Source organism: Lepidothrix coronata, unplaced genomic scaffold, assembly GCF_001604755.1.
Source record: "Lepidothrix coronata isolate B3197 unplaced genomic scaffold, Lepidothrix_coronata-1.0 Scaffold124, whole genome shotgun sequence".
In the NCBI taxonomy this organism is placed as follows: Eukaryota; Metazoa; Chordata; class Aves; order Passeriformes; family Pipridae; genus Lepidothrix; species Lepidothrix coronata.
Window position 1 is genome coordinate 3,616,024 of NW_016690304.1, and position 12,992 is coordinate 3,629,015.

The 12,992-nt window shown below is 38.2% G+C and overlaps 1 long non-coding RNA gene across 5 annotated transcripts in view; it reads right to left on the reverse strand.

Annotated features, from left to right (window-relative positions):
* Nucleotides 1-12,992, reverse strand: part of LOC108502790 — a 370,315-nt gene that overhangs the window by 286,822 nt on the left and 70,501 nt on the right. For all 5 annotated transcript variants that reach the window (XR_001876621.1, XR_001876623.1, XR_001876622.1 and 2 more), the window contains exon 4: nucleotides 669-732. This is a non-coding gene — a long non-coding RNA (uncharacterized LOC108502790). The remainder of the gene's footprint in view (nucleotides 1-668; nucleotides 733-12,992) is intronic.

Consider the following 12,992-nt stretch of genomic DNA (forward strand, 5'->3'; position numbering starts at 1 on the left):
TTACATTCCTCAAAAATGTTAGAAGGAAACCAATGTTAAATGGTTCAAAAACTGACCTAGGAGCCTCCAAAACACACTTTTTCCTGAAAGCACTTTAAGGAGCATCCAGACTCTCTTTCCACTAATTTCATTTATGCCAGCCAAGAAGACTCAAATGTTTTACTGGCTGAAGCACCTTCAAAATCTGGCTACTGCTTTACACAGTAAAGTTACTCTTAAGTATGATTCTCTAACTGATTTTTGATCCAAGTATTGCTTACACTCAAAAATTCACTACAGTTTTAACACACTGCTTAATTTAAAGAGGCATATCAGAGACATACATAAAACAATTTCTTACCTGTTTTAGAGTAGGTAAATGAAAAGCACATAAAGAGACATTTTTGGAGTTTGGGTGAGGTTGCAGCGGGACATGAGGATGGACACAACACAAATTTTGGATAACCAGAAGCTATTTGCAAATTTCTAGTTTCATTTATTCCATATTATAGATGAGGACAAATATCAAGGAATGCAGTTTATGTTTCACACCTGCTGTCACAGAACTTGGAAAAACTGATAAACTTTTCTCAGTTTAGTACTACCATAAGGAAACCACATATAAGTTTTTGTCTAAACAAACATTTTGCATCTAGAGTAACAAAACAGAAGGAAGACACAGCTCTTACCTCATTCTTAAGTGCCAGATGGCCCAACGGTGGCCTGTAACTTCTGCAAACAACTTTCCGCCACCTATAAAACCACAAAAATATTTACTATTCACAAAAAAAAAGTCACATTCACACACATCACCAGTCTGAATCCCATTTAATACTAGGCACTCCATTCCAAGTGTGACAGCACCAGTACCTTTAACCCCCAGCCCCAAAATCTGAACTACTTTGAAAACAGACTGAAACTGGTTTATTTCCAGAAACTTCAACTTTATTATTTCTCCACTCTATGAAATAGTTCACATGAATAAACTACAATCTAGTTATATCTTCATAAACAAAGAATTAATTTATGGTAATATAATTAATTCCAACCAGGATATATTTGCAGGAAAAGCATCTCAACTAACTTGATGAGATAAACAGTTGATATTAAAAAGAAAATTGCTTGATGTAGTTAGAATTTTATGTGGATAAATTAGACCTAGTCCTTTCTGAAATGTTGACTGAGAACCTAAAGTGAAACAAAGTCAATACATGTCACGTGCTAATCAAATTACAAGCTGATTAAGTGACAAATCTCAGCTGAAAGTCGAAGCAGAAAATCCTCATCAGGGGAGCAGGGTTTTTAATGGGTTCCTGGAGGCTCTACAGGCTTTTGATAATTCACTTTTTACAATTAGCCACCTGATGGGAAAAAATAACTGTAAAATCTGGAGATGAGACTGAGGAAAAAGTAAGCAAGAAGCAGGGCATGTAATGGGTGCACAACAAAAAACACCAGTGGAATCCAGAGCAACAGGCACTTTAACACTATTAAATGTAAACACAGGCAAACATTTTGGCACACAATGCTGGGAGAAGGAACCATTCTGAATTACTGTGTCACAGGATACCAGTAGGAACTCCAAAGTGTTTCACTTGTTTACTGTATTTTGTCCTCTGACAGAATGAACTTCAGTTCTTCAATGTTTTTAATTTTAAAAGGCCACATGTGTGTGAGAGGGCTCATCTAAAGGTACATACATGTATATACAGTAGGATGTTCTTCCTTGGGGTAAGAAATATGGGGAAAGTCTGCTATTTACACAAAAAGATTAACATGTTGCCATAGAGATTTGATTCATTTTTTTTTTATGGATCCAAGTTCCTTCTTAAGGTGAGGAATTAAACACTCCTGTGTCATGACACTCCAACCAATGTGCTAGAATGAGTGACAACCAGTAATTCCTTCTGTCCAACATGTTCCTGAGGACTAGGAGATGAAGTTACAAAAAGATACAACCCCAAACATGCTGAAGATGACTAAAACTCCCCATAAGTCAAAATTCTGTTTCTTAATTCTCAATATATTACTGTAATTTCAAAATTATTCATCTCTCTTACTATTAAACTTGTCTTTAAAATACCTAGTTTGAAGAGGGCCATGGCCAGCATTTTAAGCATCTCCAAAACAACCTTTTGCAAAACCGACTAACAAAGAGCAAGCAAAACCACAGCCTATGGGATACCTTGAGACCACGTGCCAGCAGCATGATTACAGTGAATCAGAAACAATGTGCATGCACACTGATTTCTCTCATCAGGTTCAGAAACACTGCAGGCAACCTCTTCTTCACATACTTTGTTTTCAGCATCATATCCTTGTTTATAAATTCCAGCAGTACCACAATACATACAATGGAAATTACTTGCTAGCAAAGAAAGTACAAGATTTGTAGAACTAAAAATTAGTTTTCCTTGCAATAGTCAAAAGTTTGGCTTAAAAGCTTCTGTGAAAGGTAACAATTGTCCTTTCTTCAGATAGGACCGTTTCATAAATAATAAATCATATCATCATATTCACTGGCACAGGTTGCCAAGAAACTGTGGATGCCCCATCCATGGAAGTGTTCCAAGATTGGGTTAGATGGGCATCTGAGCAACCTGCTCTAGTGGAAGGTGTCCCTGCTCATGGCAGTGAGGTGGGAACTAGATGATTTTAGAGATCCCTTCCAGCCCAAACCATTCTATGGTCATACTAGCTTAAGAACACAACTAACTATTTTCTTCGAAAGCAGAGTTCTCAGAAATCAGTTTATTCAGCTGCACAGGTTAAAGAAATGAAGGGGGTTGGGGGTGGGGGGGCGTATCTCAGAAGTTATAGTTCCGTTATCTCAGGTATAGTTCCGTTTCAGAACTGGAACGTGGTACCAGTTCATGTTGGATACAACCCGGTGCCCCTTGCTAATTGCTGTCAAAAAAGCGGACTCTCATTCCCACCCTCTGCCCTCAACCACTTGTTCACAGTCCTCTCCCTACCCTGGGCCTCCTGCCCATGCTGATCTGAGGAAAAAAGCAAATCCAAATAGCAAAACAATCCCCATCATCTTTCTATTAAAGGACACAATCCAGTAATATTTCTCAAGTTATTTAGGGACCCAGAGAGCCATATATACGTTTCCAAACCCAGCCCTTGTTTGTTAAAAATCTGCAATGTTCAAATGAATGATGGGATTCAAATTTGATATTAAATGGCACATATGCCTCAGATATGACTATAGCCATTAGTGTTCGTATCTAATATTCCAGCATCTCCTGTGGTAAATTATTTCCTGTAACTGAGAAGTAATTATCACAAAGTTATTGGGTTATCAGACTTCTAATGATCCTATAATTGCTTTCATTATACAATTGATTTGTCACAAATGCTCATATTACAAATATTATTGACCTCCTGCCACTCCTATAACATAATTAAAGCTGCAGATCAGCTTAACACATTGCCCTCCTGTGCTGCTGAAGACACATCACAGAAGCCACAAAGTACCTGCAGAGTCACTTCTTGGCTCAGCAGCAGCGTGAGACTCAGGGCAGATGTTATTTTGCCATCTATTCTCTGAATTCTTACTTTCTCCATACTTTACCTTAGTGTTTCATACCTTAACTCTGTTTCTTTATTTGGCCACACTTCATTTACCCCCACTGCTTCGTATTTCTCTCCATGTACAAAACTTACTTCCTACTCTGCAGTTTTCCTTCGGACGCTTGCTACGCTTGTGCCAAAACCAAATGAGTTTCTGCTTTCCTTTGCCTGCTATTTTTCTTTTTGATAAAGTAACAGCCCAAATAATTCACTTTCTTTTTTTTTTTTCTGAGTGTTCGACTTCTGCCTTTTAGCACAATTATTTTTCCCATTCATCTCTCTCTGGAGATTTTGCTGAATCTATCTGAAAGTTCAGATGAAGGAAGTGCAAGTACCACATCAGTCTTGTTTTAGCAGCACCCCCATCCCAGCCTATTAAGTTTGGTAGATTTAGTGGGGCATTCTTACCTTCCACAAGCTGCTGTTCTGAAACAACATGACAGCTTTGTGAGTAACCTTTTGAAAATGAGAGCCCTAAAATCTAATATTGTTAATACATTTATTCAAGGTTGCTACTTTCATATAAACCTAACATACAAACCCATCTTCTCCTTGTTTTTCTTGCCTGACAACTTAAGTTTAACTGATCGAGGATAAGGTGCCTGCAAGCCACGGGGAGTTAATATAATTTACACACTGACTCCTAAAAGTCTGTGAGGTCATTAAACTATCCATCTGCCTACATGTCTTTTCCTGCATCTCAGAGATGACCACACTTTAAAAGCCATAGAGGATTACAAATGCAGAACGAGGGAGGAAAAAAATCATGTTTAACATTATTCTATCCTCTAGAACCAACCCAGTATGATTAAGAATTAGGGGACTAGGGAAACATAGTACTATAAAAAAACCAGATGTCCATAATAGTAGAAATCCTGCAGTGTGAGAATTAAAGTGTATCTTTTAGGTTGTAAAAAAGGAAGATAATACCAATAACAAATAACCAAAAACAAATAAAAAAAAATCTAAAATACACAAACCATTAAAAACCCTAGAAGTAAATTTTGGTCAAAAAAAGTTAAAAATAACAAATATTTTAGGGCTTTGGCCATTTCTGACATTTAAGTTACTGCATTATTAAATGAAAAGGAAGGAAAAAAAACCCCAAAATTTCCCTAACAAATATATGAATCACTGTTGTCTGAAGTGAGAAACAAATATCCAGTAAGTCTCTAAAATATCTCTATTTTTAGGCATAACTCTTGCCTGTGTAGGAATCTGAAAGGCCATATCAGGAGCAGACTACATCTGATTCCAGGAGCAGAATAACAGCACCAGACTTGCACTGAAGTTACACCAGTGCTGATCAGGGCCAACTTCACTGAAGTCAAGGAAAAGAGAACAAATCTGGCCCATCCCTCAGTAACCACACGCCCATTTTCTCATAGGCAATAAGAACATTAAGCAGTAAACATGCAGAGGAATTTTAAAAGGCAAATTTCAGGATCCATACTGTAATTCTCTAATGCCCTTCACATTATGTCACCTTTTAGCTGTTTCCAAGGCTCTCCATAAATTACCAATATTATACTCCAAGAACATCTGGTCAGCTGTGTGATGGTTTATATCAGCAGAGGAGGTCTGCAAACAGGTGGGAAACAGCTGCCTCATTTATCCTGCACACCACTCATTTAGATCACAAAAGTGACAGAAACAATAGGAGAAACACTCTTGTGAAGCAAGAGTTACAATCTCTACCTTAAAACTCAACTTTATTAGTAAGGACAATTGCATAGCCCAAAATATCGTTAATCTGCTTATGAGAACCACCAATGCCTGAATATATATGGTAGCACTATGGACTTGAGAAGAATAGGAAGCATCTTATCTAGCTCAAGGATTTAGCAGAATAGCCTCAAAAGAGACCTAAGTGCCAGGCAACCTCAGCCATGGAATTCAGAAAAAACAACACAGAAGATCCAGAGGTAGAGAGGCAAAGCTCTCACATAAAAAATAAAGCTTATGTCACATAAATATTTCTAACTGCTACTGTGCTACCAGTTGCTTAGCAATGTCCTCTGCTCCAACAAAAAACTGTCTTTTGTTCACAACAAGTTCTCTTCCCAAAGATGTTGATAGCTGTACTCAGGCTTTGAAGTCACTTGGCAGGACAGCTGAGCTAATCTAAGAGCTCTTTGCACACCACTGTCTGTCCTGCTGCTTGTCTCTCTCCAAATTGCTCCATGCCTGGCTCTGCAGTCCTGTCTCCCTCCATGCCCTCCCTCCAGCAGCTGGATTGACTGCACCACATCCAGCTCCAGCCCCGTGACACGGCACCGAACTGCTCCCGCTCTGCACTCGTGTGGGTTGTGCAGCTCAGTGAACTGCAGCAATTCCCGGAGGGGTCAGATGAACAGGGCTGGAGCCGCACGCAGGCACAGGTGGGAGGAGTGGAATTGCATCTTTCAGTTGGCACGAGCTGTTCCATCATTTCAGACCATCTCCCCCAGCTTCAACCATAAGCAAGTGTGACTGGAGATTTGATTCGACTTGCTATTTACAGACAAAAAAAAATGTTTTCTTGTTACGATGGTGGAGGACAAAGACAGCACTGCCACACTACCAAAGTGTAAGAGCTCTCCACAGGAATTTCACTCTTCAGAAGAATATTGTCTCTTCTCAGAGAATATTCTCTCTTCTCACTCAGCTGGAGTGATCTTTAGCTGGCTGATGATGCTCCATGCAGGGAGATGGAAGAGTTCAGACAGAGCCAAAGAAACCCATCAAGCAGTTATTTTTGCCAGCTTAGAGGCAGACTTCTAACAAAAGAATTTTCTTTTCACGTGCTCCCTGGTATATCAGTGCTCTGCCCGTGACTGCACAAATAAATTTAAATCCTATTTCTGAGGTATTAAATTTCTCTCTAGTGTGCTCCATTTAGAAGCAGTTTAGAGAATATAGGGCTAATATAAGACACACAAACAAAGTTTCAACAGCAGGACCAAAATTAGAGACTTAGTTTAAAAATATCCAGAGGAAGTTTCTTTCAGAGGATTCATCATTCATATAGCAAGGCATGGTCTAATGGTGAAATATCCATGTGTGGGTTTTTCTAAAATGCAAAGCACAATACTTAGAGTTATTCATTTATTTCTCCTTCCTAGAATCCTGAAATAGCATTTCTACCTTTGAAACTCAACTGAGCAAATACAAAGACACATCTATTTTACTCTATCACAATCACAGGAATTTCTTTCCCCCAGAACCCCACCAAAATAACAGAAACAGTTGCATTTGGTGTAACAGTAATTCTGCATTATAGATGCCAAGATTTTAAACTAGTTACCATTAGAGATACTTTCCTCTGTTTCAATCAGTTATCTGCTAGTTAAAAAAAAAAATAATTATCTTTCTAAATAATCATTCTACTTTAAAAAAATAAAGAGACAAAAAATTAGATGATTATTGCTGTTATTTTCTTGCTATTCTGAGTCAAAGAATGACTTTTGGGAATATAGTTCTTTATTTTGTGGCAAATGAAGCAATTAACTTTCACCAGCACAACTATTTCTTAGTTAGATGATCACAGCAGTCCTGGAAGTTTTTCACACCACATTCACATACATGTAATCCCTTTCCCTTTCCACACATAATCTAATGACAGCTACAAAATCCTATGGATACTGTAGGTCCATCTTTTCAAAGAGGATATATAGAGAAACTGACAGAGGATTATTGATTTTTATCAGATATAATTAATCACTCTGTCATGTACAATTCCTTATTCCTGTGCTAAATTCAGGCTCAATTGGCAATAACCACTGTTGACCAGACTCCCATCAAACTCTCCAGTACGTGTCACTGAGCCATCCATCACTCCATTACACATATAACGGAAAGATGTAGAAGAAAATTGGTGTTGGAATACATTCCTCATACAAAGCAATCCCCTAAAATACCTAAAGAACAATGCAGCAAACTACAATAATGACAGCAGAAATTGTAACCTACAGAGTTTATATGTCATTTCCCTCGACATCTTAAAACAGGTTCTGTCAAGCTCACCAGGGGATTACAGTCATTACTAGTAGCCTAATGATACTGTGTTGGAAGGTGTGAATGGTTGCCATCAAGGGAGCTCGGGATCCAAAGGCAATCCTAAGACTTCAACCAAGCCTGCAGCAGTGAATCTCTGAAAGCAGCACACAGGCTATTTGATGGAAGGACTGCCAGCCTCTCCAACACCAAGGCTGGCAGTGTTTCACAGGCATTTGGACAGTGCCCCTCACTAGATGCTCTAACTTTGGGTCAGCCCTGAAGTGCTCAGGCACTGGGGGGTTTTTGTGGGTCTATCCATGAAAATCAGTGCTACGAGGGTCACCAGCAGCCTCTTGCAGCACTCACAACATTCTGGCAGAGTGGGCAAAATCTCTGAGGTTTATAACGCTAGATATTATTTCTGCTGCCCAATCTAGATAGTGCCTCTATTTCTGAAGTCCTGACATTTGAGGTTATTTAACTTGAAGTGGAAAAGTCTCCCCTTGATCACCAGGAAAGCATGACAGTACAGCAGTGCAGAATGAAAAGCCTTATTGGAGAGTTTCCTGACACAGCACAGAATCAGGCCTGTGCATTTAAAAGGTAAAATATGAAAGACAGGAAAAGTTACCCCTGAGTCGTTTAAACAACTTACCCAGCCCTTGAACCAGACAGAAACGGGAAAACTATTGAAAATCTAAACCTGAGTTTCTCTGTTAAAGCTCATAGGAACAAATCATCCACGTACTTTGAACAACTACAATCAGCTCCAGGTAAAAAAGACTTCAAGGCACTCTCAGGGCTTTACACCCTTCGAAACCCTCAGAAAATTGCTAAAAGCAGATGCGTGTTTTGTTATACAGCATTTTGTATGTTGGTTTCTTGGTTTATATGACAGTGAAAACATTTCACAGGACAGTAGATTTAGAAGACAACCTTCTACACTTTAAAGTAAGTTTAAAAGCACTGAAGTGCTGGTGAAACAACAGCAAGTTATTAGACCTGGATTTTACATGCTAGGTTTCAATTGGACTGGAATTGATTTAGGGGGAAACAAACAAACAAAAAAGATCTTATTAAAAAAAGAAAAAAATAATAAAAAGCTTTGCTAAAGACTGCTGTCAAATAGGTACTTCATCCTCCTCCCCCTCAGTGGGTTTGTCTTTCTGCAAGATCTGCTCTACAGGGCTTCCCCCAACCCTCACAATAATATGCATGAAAGACCCTCTCTAGTGCATCCCAAGCACCAGGGAAGAAACCCCCACACACTCAGCAAAAGGACAGGAGGAAATGAAAACTAGTTTCAGTGAAGTCATGCATTAGCTGACTATGATCTTGAAATATTTTGACTTTATTTCAAACATGGTGATAAAAAAAAAAAAAAAACAAAAAAACCCCCACGAATTTTCTGCAGACAAGTTTGCTTTATAAGAAAAAGATCTCTTAATGGAACAATTTACTTTTGAAAAGATATTTCAAAAGTAATCTTCTCTCCCAGACTGTAATTTACAAACTATCAGGTTTGTTCATGGCATACAAAACTGCTTGTGGTGATGAATCATACCAAAGGCATATTGGCCAAATCAGGTTTTCCAGATCACTGCAGAGATGAAGGGATGAGCAGAGTTATCAACACACTGTAGAAGACTTGACTTTCCAGTGGTTTTACTTCCCTGCTTTTCCCTGTGCATGTTTCTCTTCCCCAGCGAGAAGGTGCCCCACAGCTAATCATACCGAGCACTACCACAAAATCAAAGGAGCTTTCACTCAGTTCAGGATTAAAAAACTGCTCAAGTCACTGCACAGAAACACACAGCTCTGTATTTCTACTGCATAGCACTGGCTTTGTCCAGACAAGTGCACCGCTGTCAGATCACTAACTAGTAACTCAAGTATTTCTAAATTATTAGTTTGTGCTAATCAAAAGAAAAACCCTCTAACTTTTTTCCTCATAAAATAATTTGGTGTTGCCTATTACCTCCTTGGAAAATCTAAAATATCAAACCTAGATGAAGGGCATGAGAGCCCAGGGGCAGAGACACGTGGAACAATCCCCTGAAACCTGTGGAACTCAGCTGTTGATGGAGACTCACAAGAGCCACAAATCTCACGGCTCTCAAAACACAATTTTTATTACTACATTAGAGCATTTTTAATGGTGTAGTTGCATGAAGGAGAAACAGTAACCTGCAAGGAAAAAACAATGCTACAGCTATCTCAGGAAAGAAAATAAAGCAGACCAGAGGAAATACATGCCTTCACATTGTGACATAATTACTGCCAAAGCAACTAACTCTTTATAATTTTTGTACTTTGTCTTTCAAGAATTTCCAAAAGCACAAACGGGAATCGCTCCAGCTCTAATTGCTCTTCAAAATATTTTTTTCTCATCAAATTTCATATTGTTGTGTATTTTAAAGCTTTAAAAGCATTATACAGCTGTGATAATTTAGATAAAAAGGGATAAGTGACTATACCTGCCCCTAAATAACTTCTGCATTCTTACAAGTCCTTCTTTTGTTCTCGTCAATTTAGTAATTACTGTCACTGCAGGAGAAGGCTGTCATTTTTCTTCCTTCATGCTTCGAAATTAAATCTTGCATGTTTTATATTTAGCTCTTGTTTTCTTATTAATTAGCAAATTTGTAATGCTGACAGCCATGACACAGACATAGGACCTGTGCTTTGCAGCTCCCTCTAACTGTTCTAGCAGAAAGAAAAGAAAAAAAAAATCACACCTCAGCTCTTTTTGGCCTTACAGCTCACTTGTCAAGATGCAAACTGTAGAATTTGGGGGCTTGATGGTACAGCATCATACAGTGAAGAGACTTTTGATGAACTGCCACTCCAGCTCACAAATGGGCACGTTAGTTTTGCCTCACAGTACACATATTGGAGTTCCTTTACAGCTTTACAATTTGTGTCATTCATATATGTCTAAAGGAATACTCTGAAGTGAACACTCTACATGCATTAAAACCATAAGTATGAGCAATTAACTGAAAGATATAAATCTTCCACGACTGAAAAAAATGAGTAACGTGTCTTCTGACTAATGGACTGCAAATGCTATAAAAACCTCAGGCTTATGGAAGTGTTCTCCTCCCCAGCCCCTAGAGCTTTCCAGACAAATATCTAATTATTTGAAAGTACAATTTCAATACAAGAATAATCTCAGCAGATTGCTGTAAGTAGATATTGATGCATTCCTACAAAAACGTCTTCACTGACTGTAGAATCCATTTACACTTTTTATGCTTTTTATGTATTTTTAAAAGTGCATTTTTTAAGTCTGCTATCAAAGACTACACATGTTCTAATATATAATTTTAAATTGCCAAAATTTAAACCAGTTAGAAATCACTCTGGAATTGGCACGAGGCCAGTAGAAGCTGTGGGGAGCTGGTTTAGACAAAACAAAACAATCATAAATCACATCTGAAAGTTTAATAAAATACTTCCATACTGAGCAGCATTTTAACTAATCTATTAAATAAGAGATAGTGCTTATAAAAACTATTTATACTTAGTAATACCATTTAAAAAATCCAAACCCAAGCAATTAAAGAGGAGGGAGGAGTATTAAAAAACCCTAAAATTAAGGGTTATACATCCCTGAATGAGCAAGACCCCCACAGAAGTTCTTCAGTTTGGGGAATTAAAAAAAGGGAAAAAAAAAGCACTAAGCCTAAGAAACAAGTCTGTTGACATATTGAACCCACTACCTCAGAAAGGTTAGACCTTTTTGGTTAAAAGTTAAAAATCAACTCTATCTATTCTAGGTGGTCTATCCCAGGCAGACCACTCAGTTTGTTCAGAGTGTGTTTTGGTTAACAACAATCTAACCAACAAAAATCTGAGAAGGATGTGTTTAGGCAAATGTCTAACAGTAAAAGCAATCCAAGCAAAAGGGCGTTTTCTATTGCTACATGAAACTTTACAATATTTATATGTTTATATATAAGCAGTACATAAAATGAGGTGCCTCAAGAATGCCTAGGGGAAGGAGAGATTTCCTAGTTTGTCCCTGCATCCCTGCTGACTGTGCCAGGCTTCTGTTGCAAACAGAAAGCATTAAGTTTCTGCTGAAGTGAACCTGTGGTTTTCTCTAACAATTTTACAATGACATGTCAGAAGAAAACTCAGCAAAAGGCAAAGAAAATTGGGCACTCTGGTGTTAGTCTAATCCGACTGATGTCCAAAAATGATCATTTTTTCTTATACAGTACACTGCACACTTCAAAAATCAGCATTTGGTTGACTGCGTCCTTCGATGCCGGAATTGCGCCCCATCTCTCCAGACTGTGATTGTTAAAACCTTTCACAGGATCCAATACGAAGCACCCCTGAAATCATTTTATGCCCAAAAGGATGCTGCTGGGCTGAATGCAGTGAAGAGAGGCAAAATTAAACACTCGTGGCAGAAAGGGGTTTGGTTCTCTGAGGAGGAGTCAACGGATTCAAAAATCATACCAGCATCCCAAAGCTGGAGCTAAAACCTGTTAGCAATATAAAGCTTAATTGCTGAACACGATCCGCTGCAAAAACAACAGAGATTTAACAATAACAATGGGCTGTGCAGTCCCTGGAATAGTTTTGCAACTGGAACACACGACTAGAACTCTGAACATTTTTCCTTTACATAGGCAGTGATTCAGTTTTTGAAGTGAAAGGCAGTGTTTCAGTTTACCATGTCAGAAGAACAATAACAAAAATATTGTTGGCACAAACACAGATCATCACATTCTGTATTGACAGATACAGTTTGGGAAGGGGTATTTTGCTGCACAAAGTGCTTGGTTAATGAGCTCATGAAAAAGAAATAACAACATACTGATTCATGCTTCAACTTCTTTTAAGAAGAGACTGACCAGCTGTCCAAGAACACTGTCAGGAGACAATCATTTTCTAAGGCTGACATTACACTGACCCCCTTTCAAAAGCAGTAAGTACAGTCTGTCATCTCAGGAAACTTATATATCTTTGTAAATAAGTGTTTTGCTTGCACAGTGAAGCGAGCTTACAATCCTAGCTGCTTTTGCTTTTGCAAGAAAACATGATCAGCATCATAAGAACACAGGAATATTTTAGCAGCTATAACTTCTGTGAAGTCTGACTGCTTGATTCAGCACTCCAGGTCCTATAGCCTTTCCAAACTAATTAGAGATGTGTTATGACACTCATGAGAAATGCAACTGGGGGATTTCTGAGTCTCAATAAATCAACCATGCCATTTTATTCGGTGCCTTCTTTCCCTCTTGTGTGCTTTCAGTGACATATATCACATCAATTATTGTGTTTTAGACTACATCTGATACAGGTCAAAGTAAAGCAAAAAAAATTACTTATCGTATTTGTCATCATAAGATACCTTATTTTATAATAAAAATACTTTTATTGCATGCCAACCTGTAAGATCAATGATTGGTTTCTGAAATTCTTTGAAGTGTGAGTAT